Genomic DNA, 12,539 nt, shown 5'->3' with positions numbered 1-12,539 from the left:
AGTGTACATTTTGTAGCCTTGAAGAATTTCCAATGCACAAAGTAAGGACGACAAAGATAACACTAGTTAACAGCTGGCCTGCTCTGAGCATTGATATGCTCCAAACATGAGCTGAGAATGTTAGACAAGTCACCTCCTTTGTTCCACACAAAGGAGGATTCACACACCTGCTCTTTTTTTTTTTTTTTTTTTAATGTTTTGGTACTGGAGCTTAAAGCTATACCCTCTGTGGAGAGCCATTAAGGTTTTCCCCTTATCTGTACTAAAAGAATACTTCTGACTGTCCTTCACTCAGCTGACTGTCCTTTGCCCAGAGTCAACAAGGTTTGGGGTCATGGAAGGTTCAAAGTAATTAAGGTCTGAGAGAAGATTAGGTTCGTGTTGTTTGTGATGGCACGAGAGTATTGATTGACCTGCCCATGATGTAGGGTACTTTGGATATGTCATTATTGTATTCCGGTGTAAGAAACTGTATAAATACCACAAGAGAAATAAACCCAGGGTTGGCCCAATAGAGATTGGCGACCCTCCCATGCTTTAAGAGAAATAAACCCGGGATCAGCCAGTAGAGATATTGACCCAGGAGTGGACTGGTGATCCTTCCAAGCTTGAATTAAATTCTTTGAATTAAATTCTTTGAATTAAATTCTTTAATCCTCACTCCTCTATTCAGAACCTGTACTTTTGCCAGCTGGCTCCGGCAACCCTCATCCCCATTTTATTTTTATTCTGAATCAGGATCTCACTAAATTGCAGAGAGCCTCACTAAATTGCTAAGGCTGGCCTCAAATCTGCGATCCTCCTGTCTCAGCCTTCCAAGCACTGCAACTACCAGTGTCCTCCATGCCCATCTCCCTGCTCTTGAGTGTTTGTCTTAATCATACTATAAAAAAATATGGCAATGAGAGCTGAGCGTGGTGGCGCACACTTGTAATCTCCGCGCTTGAGAAGCAGAGACAGGAGGATCCCACAGGTTCGAAGCCAGCCTCAGCTACTGAGTGAGGCTCTCAGCAACTTAGTGAGACTCTGTTTCCAAATAAAATATATAGACCAGAGGTAGAAAGCCTCTGGGTTCCACCCCTAGTACCACACACACACACACAAAAAAAAAAAAAAAAAGAAAAAGAAAAAAAACTATGGCATGGTGTCACTCACCTATAATCCCAGTACTTGGGAGACTGAGACAGGAGGAACACAGGCTCAAAGTCAGCTTCAGCAACTTACTGAGACCATTTCCAAATAAAAAATTAAAATTAAAATTAAAATTAAAAAACAGAACCAGGTGTAGTGGTCCATACTTGTAATCCCAGTACTTGGGAGGCTGAGACAGGAGGATCCAGGTTCATGGCCAGCCTCAGCACTTATGAGCCCTCTACAACTTAATGAGACCCTGATTCAAAATAAAGAATAGAAAATAGGGCTGGTGAAGGTAGAATGCCCCTGGGCTCAATCCCCAATACTGCAAAAATTAAAAAATTGCCAGTCATGGTGGCACACACTTGTAATCCCCACATTTGGGAGGCTGAGACAGGAGGACTGCACAGGTTCGAAGCCAGCCTCAGCTACTTAGTGAGGCTCTCAGCAACTTAGTGAGACCCTATTTCCAAATAAAGTATAAAACAGATCTGGAAGTATAGCCCAGAGGTAGAAGGCCCCTGGGTTCTACTCCCAGTACCACAAAAAAAAAAAATTAAAAATTAAAACAAAATAGGGCTGGGGGCGGGCATGATGGCGCATGCTTGTAATCCCCGCGCTTGGGAGGCTGAGACAGGAGGATCGCATGGGTTCGAAGCCAGCCTCAGCTACTTAGTGAGGCTCTCAGAAACTTAGTGAGACCCTGTTTCCAAATAAAATATAAAAAGGTCTGGGAGTATAGTCCAGAGGTAGAAAGCCTCTGGGTTCTACCCCCAGTACCACCAAAAAAAAAAAAAAAAGGGCTGGGGGTGTTGTAGCTCAGAGGTAGATTGACCCTAGGTTTAATCACCAGTACCACAAAAACAAGTAAGTAAACAAACAAATATATGGCAACAGAAAATGTTGATAAAAAATACCAAATGAATATTTTGTGTGTGTGTGTGTGTGTGTGTGTGTGTGTGTGTGTGTGTGGTACTGGGAGTGGAACCCAGAGGCTTTCTACCTCCGGGCTATACTCCCAGACCTATTTTCTATTTTATTTGGAAACAGGGTCTCACTAAGTTGCTGAGAGCCTCACTAAGTAGCTGAGGCTGGCTTCGAACCTGTGTGATCCTCCTATCTCAGCCTCCCCAGCGCAGGGATTACAAGTGTGTGCCACCACGCTCGGCCAAATGAATCTTTAGTTAAACAATACAGAAAATCTGATGAAGGGGAAATTACGTTAGTATCTTTAGACAACGTAGAATTTCTCCCTTAAAAGAAAAGAGGAAACAGATATACATCCATATATATCTAAAATAACATGAATTTCAAATAAAAAGATGGGTGTAATGGCGCATGCTTATAATCCCAGTATTTGGGAAGCTGAGACAGGAGGATGGCAGGTTAACAGCCAACCCCAGCAACTTAGCAAGGCCTTCCTCTCTATTTCAAAAATGAAAAATAAAATGTGGCTGAGTGCAGAGGTGTAGCTTGGAGGTAGAATGCCTGTGTTCGATCCCCAGTACCATAAAAAAAAAAATAGAGATTAATGTATATTGGCTTGGCAACTGAATTATTAGTTTGTTTATTTATTTATTTATTTATTTATTTATTTATTTATTGGTGGTACTGGGGTTCCTGGAAGCCCTTCTATCTCCAGGCTACACTCCCAGACCTATTTTTATATTTTTATTGGAAACAGGGTCTCTTAAGCCAGCGTGCGTGGCTGGCTTCGAACCAGCGCGATCCTCCTGTCTCCGCCTCCCAAGCGCGGGGATTACAAGCGTGTGCCACCACGCCCAGCTGAATTATTAGTTTATTTAAATTAGCGTATTTCTCTAAATATTGTGGATGAAGTGATGGGAAGATAATAACCTACTGACATAGGTATCTGAAATAAAATGGCTGTCAAAATTAAATATATGTAATAAAGAAACTAGTAATATGACAAATGCCACTTTATAAGGGTGTTAAACAAGAGGGCTTATTCAATTGGACTCCCCAAATAAAACTCCCTACAACAATATTACGACAAGCTACCCTTTACATTGTTTTCAGTAATGGGTTAGTCAACATTTCACAAAGCAGTTTACAAAAAAAGAAAAAAAAAGGCGCAGCCAGGAGCTGTGCACACCTACGATCCCAGTACTCAGGACGGCTTTTGAGAAAGGAGGTCTCAGGTTCAAAACCAGAAACCCAGCAATACTCTGTTTCAAAATAAAAATAAAATAGAACTAGGGATATAGTTCAGAGGTAGAATGCCCCTGGGTTCAATCCTCAGAATGACACACCAAAAAGAATAAATAAATAAAAAGAAAGAAAAGAAAAGAAAAAGGAAAAAGGAATCCTCCAAGATTGAAAATAAATAGAATGCTGGGCATGATGGCACATGCTGTACAACTCTGTACAAGCATGGGCCACCGCACTGGATATACACATATGTCTGTACAGACATACTTTGTTTGTTTATGTAATAATGCAGATTGAGCCAGGGGCATTCTATCTCTGAGCTATAGCTCTGGCTCCTTTTAATTTTTTGTTTTTGTTTGTTTGTTTCTGTGATAACAGGGATTGGACCCAGGGGCACTCTACCACTGAGCTACACTCACAGCTCTATTTTTTATTCTTTATTTATTTTATTTGTTTATTTTATTTATTTTTTTTTGTGTGTGTGTGGTACTGAGGGTGGAACCCAGGGACTTTTCTACCTCTGGGCTATACTCCCAGACCTACTGTTTATACTTTATTTGGAAACAAGGTCTCACTAAGTTGCTGAGAGCCTCACTAAGTAGCTGAGGCTGTCTTCGAACCTGTGTGATCCTCCTGTCTCAGCCTCCCAAGCGCTGGGATTACAAACATGCACCACCACTCCTGGTTATCCTTTATTTTGAAACAGGGAGTCACTAAGTTGTGGAGGACCTCACTAAGTAGCTGAAGCTGGCCGCAAATCTGTGATCTTCCTGTCTCAGCCTCCCAAGTACTGTGATTACAAGCGTACACCACCACGCCTGGTTTACTTTTTGTTTTGAAATAGGGTCTCTCTTAAGCCGGATGTGGTGGTGCACGCTTATAATCCCAGTGCTTGGGAGGCTGAGACAGGAGGATCACACGGGTTCGAAGTCAGCCTCAGCTGACTTTGAGTTCAATCCTCAGTAAAATACACACACACACACACACACACACACACACACACACACACACACAGCAAGCCAGGCTAAGTGACCCACACATGCTAATTCCAGTTACTTGGGACACTGAGGCAAGAAGACTGCAAATTCAGTCAGGCCCTGTAATCTTAGTACTTCCTATTGGGAGGCTGCAACAGGAAGATCATAGGTTCAGAGTAAGCCTCAGCTACTTCATGAAACCCTATTTTGAAATAAATATTTCAAGTTCAAGGTCAGCCTAGATAATACAGCAAGATCCCAATATAAAAAAAAAAATTAAACTACACCCACCACTATGACATCTTCAGTTGTACCTGATAGAGTCCTTGTGAGGAAAGAACTGGGTACAGCTTAGAACAGTCATGCAGGTCACAGGAATGTTCGCTGCACCGTCACGACTGTTACTCCATGGCTGACCAGCTTGAGCATGGTAATGGAAAGAGTGAGCAGGACTTGGAGCCTGAACGACAGGTCAGAGTCCTGGCTCTTGGGCAACTTCTCTGAGTCTCAATTTTTTGTCAAATGTGTTAGCTAGACAAGATGAATTCTAAAGGGCCTTTCCATGAGCCAGGCGTGGTGGCGCACACTTGTTATCCCAGCATTCGGGAGGCTGAGACCTGGAGGATCGCGGTTCGCGGACAGCCTCAGCTAATTAGTGAGGCCCTCTGCAACTCAGTGAGACCCGGTTTCAAAATAAAAAGAATAAAAAAAGTCAAATAAAATAAAAAAATAAAATAAAGGGCCTTTCCAAGCCAAAGATTTCAGACCAGGATAAGAGTTGTAGGAATGGAAAAAGGGAGAAAGATGGACCCCTTAGGGAAGAACTAGCAAGATTTAAGAACTGGCCAGATATGCAGAATAACTGAAAACAATGAGTCAACTAGGAACACAAAGTTTTAGGCTTTGGGTGACTCAGGGTCTATATTTGAGGACCATGTTGACCCAAAGGACATATTAATTATTCTAATAAATCTGAGATTCTCAATGTAAATTAATATTCATGAACTTCTGCATCGAAATGCCAGCCAGTACATTTAAAATGCATGCTAAAGCTGGGCGTGGTGGCACACGCTTGTAATACCAGCATTTGGGAGGCAGAGACCAGAGGATCGCGGTTCGTGGACAGCCTCAGCTACTTAGTGACTTGTGGACAGCCTCAGCTACCCTTCCCAGCTCAGTGAGACCCTGTTTCAAAAATAAAGAGATTAAAAAAATAGGGCTCGGGTGTAGCTCAGAGGTACAATGCCCCTGGGTTCCATTCCCAGTACCGCAAAAATAAAACAAAATAAAATGCATGCTAAAGAGCCAGGCATGGTAGCGCATGCTTGTAATCCCAACATTTGAGAAGATAAGACAGGTGGATCACATTCATGGCCTGCCTCAGCTACTATTAAGTGAGGCCCTTTGCAATTCAGTGAGACCCTGTTTCAAAATACAGAATAAAAAAATAGGGCTGGGGGAGTAGGTTGGAGGTAGAATGCCCCTGGGTTCCATCCCCAGTACCATCAAAAATAAATAAATAAAATAAAATGCATGCTAAAACCAAAATCTCTTCTCATCAGATTATTTAAATGTCATGTTAAAATAAAATACCTATGAATAATTATAATTAGTCATATTTAGTGCAGTTAATAATATTTATTCCTAAGTATCTAATTTAGGGGGGAAAGTCAATGTAAACATCATTCACCAAGAGACTAATCCCTTTGAACAATTCTTTCAACATGGAAAGATTCTAACCCCAGAGTCATAGAGCTGCCTGCAGATGTCAAAGCAGAACTCACTGACAAAATATTTTAAGCTGCTTTCTCTTAGACAGTGACCTCATGAGTTCATCTGCAAATAGCTGAACCGCAACATTCTACCTCATGCGCTGTATGGAACACGTTTCAGTACCAGATCCCACAATAAATTGTTGTGGACCCTTAAGTAGTCTCTAGTGAATTGTAGTTTCATTTAGTATGACATTCAAAAGAAAGCCCTAGACTGGTCCTAGGAACATATTTTTCAAGATTCCAACTGACTCTTTCAATGATGCGATCCACCCAGCAGTTAATGCTAATATCCTGATAGGTGCTATTTCACTATATTACACTGACATAACATTCCTGGATGAAAACATAGAGATCACAGTTCTTCATAAAATCTGTTGCTTGTGTTTCATATACTGAAAAATTCCTGCCAACTCTTTGATGATCCTTCTAGGGAAGCATTTCAAATACAATATTCTTCTCTGGACACTGAACAGTATTTCAGTTTTAACCAACTGGTCAACATTTGGGTCAACTCCCAGAACAAAACAGTTTAAAAATAAGATTGTTCATGAAATATCATAGTTTAATACTATCTACAGACCTATTCAGACATAGGCAAGATGTCTAATTATGTCTAGGCACCAATTTATGACTAGATAAAATTTAAAAATTGATTAGCTAGAACAGTAATATAAATTATTCTTTATTGCAAAGCAAAGCAATGATATGCTGGAATCTCCTGCAGAAAAAAACTGAGCCCACTTGGGGGATGAGTCACTTACTATCATATTTTCCAGATATGTTAGTTAATAATTTATTTTAGAACTTTTTACTTTTAGAATAAAATTCTCTCTAAACTATAAAGATGATGTTTTTCTTTTCTTTTCATAGTAAGTAAGGGTCATTGTTATAAAGATTAGTCACTGAGATGTGGTTAAAATGTGGCCATAAATGCAGATTTATATAAGATAATATGAAAAGGGAAGAAATGTAACATTAGAGTAATCACACCAAATTTGATTTCCTTAAAAAACTCCCAGTTAGACCTTGCTTGTTTGGTCAATAACCAATTTTCCATTAAAAAATTACAGGTAGTTATGCAATATTCTATACAATATAACTGCCTTTTTATAAAATTAACTACAGAAATGAATCATATGTCATCTTGTCATCTTTTTCCAAATGCTGCCACCGCCTCCTCCTCCTTCTCCTCCTCCTCCTCCTTCTTGAGGTACTCGGGGGCACAGGGGTATTCTACCTCCAAGCTACACCCACAGCCCTACATTTTGTTCTTTATTTTGAAACAGGGTCTCAATGAGTTGCAAAGGGCCTCACTAAGTAGATGAGGCTGTCCTTGAACCACGAGCAATCCTCCGGTCTCAGACTCCCAAATGCGGGGATTATAAGCGTGCGCCACCGCGCCTGACTATATTACTTCACTTTAAAAATATGAAATAGGCTGGGTGTGGTGGCGCACGCTTGTAATCCCCGCGCTTGGGAGGCAGAGACAGGAGGATTGCGTAGGTTCGAAGCCAGCCAAGCTAGCTAAAGAGACCCTGTTTCCAAATTTAAAAAAAGTATAAAATAGGTCAGGGAGTATAGCCTGGAGGTAGAAGGGCTTCCAGGAACCTCAATACCACTAAAAAAAAAAATAGTAGTAATAAAAAATAAAAATATGAAATAGTATAAATGGAGAAAAACAAACTATACACACATAAACATGTATAATATATATGTATAAATGTACATATATGTGTGTATATATATTTTTTTTATAAAAATAGATAGAAGAGTCAGGTGTGCATGCCTATAATCCGAGTACTAGGAATGCTGAGAGAGGAGGTTGGTGGCCAGCCTCAGCAACTTAGCCAGACCCTCCACAACTTAGTAAGATTCTGTTTAAAATTAAAGAATAAACAATAGGGCTGGGATGTAGTAGCTCAGAAGCAGTAGCCACTGGGCTCTATCCCCAATACCACAAAAAGAAAGAAAAAGAAAGAGGAAGGAAGGAAGGAAGGAGGGAGGGAGGGAGGGAGGAAGGGAAGGAAGGAAGGAAGGACGGACGGATGGACAACAACATATCTGCTAAATGGAACATCTGATTTTAATTTTCATTCGGAAGGGAATGGCACCTAAGCAGCACTGTTAGAAAAAGATTCAAAGTCCCATATATATTTCACTCTTTGGAAAACCTTTGGTGAAAAGTTAAACAGAAACTGCTATCAAGATAGAGGACAAATATTCCTAGGTACAAGCATGGTTCCTTAGAGGGAGTTCTACAATTTCTCTCCTAAAAGTTACACATACTAAAAACTGAATATAGGTTATCTGTTATTATACAATAAGTATGTACTAAATATTTACTTTTTTCTACACATTATGCTAAGAAGAAACAAATTTTTAAAAAGCTCAACCTAAACAACCTACAGCAGTCTACAGCCTTAATGGAAATATACATAGTTCAGTAGGCTAAATTTGCTAATTAAAATGTTTTACAATCCAAAAGCATTAAGTCAAAATGTCTTGCAAGGAAAAGATAAGTATTTTTTCATTTCTGTTACCTAAAAAATATCATTATATAGGCTGAGACAGGAGGATTGTGCAGGTTCAAAGCCAGCCTCAGCTACTTAGTGAGGCTCTCAGCAACTTAGAACCTGTTTCCAAACAAAACATAAAATAGATCTGGGAGTATAACCCAGAGGTAGAAGGCCCCTGGGTTCCATCCCCAGTACCACACAACACACACACACACACACACACACACACACACACACACACACACACACACAGACTGAAATATCAATATATAAAAAGTAATAAACTAGCAGGGCATGGTGGTATACACTCCACTCCTATAATAGTGTGTGTGTGTGTGTGTGTGTGTGTGTGTGTGTGTGTGTGTGTGTGTTTATAAAAATAGAAAGAGAAGTCAGGCGTGGTAGTACATGCCTGTAATCTGAGCACTTAGGAGGCTGAGACGGGGATAGCAGGTTCAAGGACAGCCTCAGCAACATAGCAAGACTCTCAAGACTCTGTTTTGAAACAAAAAATAAAAAGGGCTAGGGGTGTAGCTCAGCAGTAGAATGCTCCTGAGTTCAATATCCAATACCACATACACATATACACTAATAATAATAATAATAATAATAATAATAATAATCTCCTTAAATTTAATGAATCTAGCATACACAAGGCCCCCAGTTCAAATCTCAGCTCCATAATAAACAAATAAATAAACCAGGCATGGTGGCACATGCCTACAATCCTAATATTTAGGAGATTGAGACAGGAGGATCACAGGTTCAAGGCCAGCCTAAGCAACTTAATGAAACCCTGTTTCAAAATAAAGAATAAATAGGACTGGAGCAACTTAATGAAACCCTGTTTCAAAATAAAGAATAAATAGAGCTGGAGCCAGGCATAGTAGTGTATACCTGTAATCCCAGTACTTGGAAAGCTGAGACAGGAGGACCATAAGTTCAAGGCCAGCATCAGCAACTTAGTGAGGCCCTCAACAACTGAGTGAGACCATGTGTCCAAATAAAAAAAACAAAATAGGGCTAGGAATGTAGCTCAGAGGTAAAATGCCCCTTGGTCCAATTCCAGCACCACAAAAAAATATTAAAAATAAATAAAATAGGGCTGGGGCAGTAGCTTGGAGGTAGACTACTACTGGGTTCAATACCACATACAAATAAACAAATAAGGAATCTACTATCTTGTTTTTGCAGTACTGAGGATTCAACCGAGGCATGATAGGCAAGCCCTCTACCACTGAGTTTTATCCCCAGCCCCCAAGTCTGCCATTTTAAGTCAGGTATAAATTCCAGGACATGACAAATGTTTTTTTTTAATATAATAATTGAGTGGTCTAACATTCCCCAGCTTTTTCTACAGCTTTACATCACCTAAAATCTTGATGGCATATAAAATATAGGTATCAACATCAATGAATGAATTACTTACTAATGGAATGTTTTCCTTACTTTCTTTTATTTAACTATGTATAAATGTCCACTTTCTCCAGACTAGTGTGTGTATACGTGCGTGTGTGCATATGTGAATATGTGTGCATGTGTGCATGTGTGTGTGTATATGCGTGCGTGTGTGTGCATGTGTGTATCTGTTCTAGAATAAGTCAGTGTCAAGCCATCACCTCACTTAGCAATATTAGTACCAGGCTACATCCTCCCTACTGCATCCTAATATACCTGTTGCCATGAAGAAAAGGATCCTAGAAAGGTTCAGGAGCTTCTCCCAGTTGCAAATGCACCTTCATGAAGAAGCTACCTCCTTCATTTACAAACCAGTGCTTCTCCTCACAGTGATGCTAACCACTACACCCCCACCCAATACACACAGGCGCGCGCACACACACACTCATACTATATACTCTTGGGATGTGAAAAGAGAATGGGGTCTGGACTTAGACAGATATAAAGTCAAATCCCATTTCTGTAACCTAGAAACTCATTACAAAATCCAAGTTCCTTAGTGTTCAAGTATTCCCTCACTACAGGAGAATTTGTTTTGTTTAGGCAAGTTTTGCCAAGAAAAATGATTCCAAGCCAGGTGTGGTGGCGCACACTTGTAACCCCAGCATTTGGGAGGCTAAGACAGGAGGACCACGATTCACAGACAGCCTCAGCTACTTAGTGAGGTACTTTGCAACTCAGTGAGACTCTGTTTCAAAATAAAGAATTTTTAAAAAAGTAATAGGGCCGGGGATGTAGCTCAAAAGTAGAATGCCTCTGAGTTCCATCCCCAGTAACCACCCCCCAAAAAAAGAAAGATGACTCCAAGTCCAGGGACAGCCAGGTGTGGTGGCGCACACTTGTAATTCCAGTACTTGGGAGGCTAAGACAGGAGGATTGCAGGTTCGTGGCCAGCCTCAGCTATTTAGTGAGGCCCTCTGCAATTTGGTGAACTCTGTTTCAAAATAAAGAATAGAAAATAGGACTTGGGGTGTAATTCAGAGGTAGAATGAATGCCCCTGGGTTTAATTCCAAGTACTGCAAAAAATAATTTTATTAATTAATTAATTTAATTTAATAAAAAATAAAAGCCCAGCTAGGAGTGTTGGCACAGGCTTGTAATCCCAGTACTTGGAAGGCGGAGACAGGAGGATCATGCAAGTTCGAAGCCAGCCTCCGCTACTTAGTGAGGCTCTCAGCAACTTAGTGAGACCCTGTTTCCAAATAAAATATAAAATAAGTCGAGGGTGTAGCCTGTAGGTAGAAGGCCCCTGGATTTTTTTTTTTTTTAAAAGGGACAATAAAAACCAAGTAAAAAGTACTTCCTTAGGAAATATCAGAGGACCTGCAACAGAGACAGCAGGACGCACTGACATGCATGTTTTGTTTGTAATTACTTGGCAAATTTTCATTTGTTTTTAAGCATTTTGTTATTGTTGTTCATTTTTCAATGGTACAGAGGAATGAACCCAGAAGCATTTTATCTCTGAACTATATCCCAGCATTAATTTTTATATATTTTTAAACCCTTTCCTAAGAAGAAGAAGAAGAAAAAGAAGAGGAGGAGGAGGAGGGAAATAAATAAAGAAGAGGTGAAGGAGCAGGAGGAGGAGGATGAAGAAAGAAGAAGCAGGTAAGGTGGTAGAACTTAGTGATGAGCTTTTTTTTGGTGCTGGAGATTGAACCCAGGGGTCTTCTATCTCCAAGCTACACCTCCAGCCTTATTTTTCATTCTTTATTTTGAAACAGGGTCTCACTAAATTGCAAAGAACTTCACTAAGTAGTAACTGAAGCTGGCCCCAAAACTGTGATCCTCCTGTCTCAGCCTACCAAGTACCTGGATTATAAATGTATGCGACCACGCCCAGCTCTGATTAGCTATTTTTTAATCTGAAATTCTAAGATCTATGTGCTCTTGAAACTGTTTTTTTTTAAATCAGTTCCTTTTTTCTTTGAAATATCTTATGGGTTTGGCTATTTATATAATTCACTGATATTCTCCACTAAGACTTCTGCTAAGTTTTATCTTTTTTCCGTCATTCTGAGTCAGTTACTGTTGTTTATAAACTAATATACCTTAAATGATGATGCACATTCGCTGTAAGAATGTAATTGCTTCCATTTTAATGAACTGAACTGATAAATCCCATAGTGTCCTTGCACATTATATCTCTCAGACTTTACACTGAATCAATAAAGGATATACATAATCTAAGTGGATGCAATATGCCCTTTTTAGGAAGATGCATTAAGAATGTTAACAATCAGCTGGGCGTGGTGGCACACGCTTGTAATCCCAGCATTTGGGAGGCTGAGACAGGAGGATCGTGGTTGACACTGTTTCAAAATAGAGAATAAAAAATAGGGCTGGGGGTGTCTCTTGGAGGTAGAATGCCGCTGGGTTCCATCCACAGACACACACACACACACACACACACACACACACACACACACACACCAAAAAAGAACAATCAGGTAAATGCAAACAAAGCGACACTGAAATTCCATCTAACCCCAGTTGAGATGAC

General features: G+C 40.1%; 1 protein-coding gene across 1 annotated transcript in view; it reads right to left on the bottom strand.

Moving 5' to 3' along the window:
- TTC27 (tetratricopeptide repeat domain 27) overlaps positions 1-12,539 on the bottom strand; it is a gene marked incomplete at both ends in the record, with an annotated part of 169,881 nt that overhangs the window by 144,679 nt on the left and 12,663 nt on the right. The window lies entirely within an intron of this gene.

The sequence above is a fragment of the Muscardinus avellanarius genome (assembly GCF_963383645.1).
Source record: "Muscardinus avellanarius genome assembly, chromosome: 15".
Classification (NCBI taxonomy): Eukaryota; Metazoa; Chordata; class Mammalia; order Rodentia; family Gliridae; genus Muscardinus; species Muscardinus avellanarius.
The sequence above is the reverse complement of the archived record's forward strand: the minus strand, read 5'-3'. Positions and strand labels throughout refer to the sequence as shown.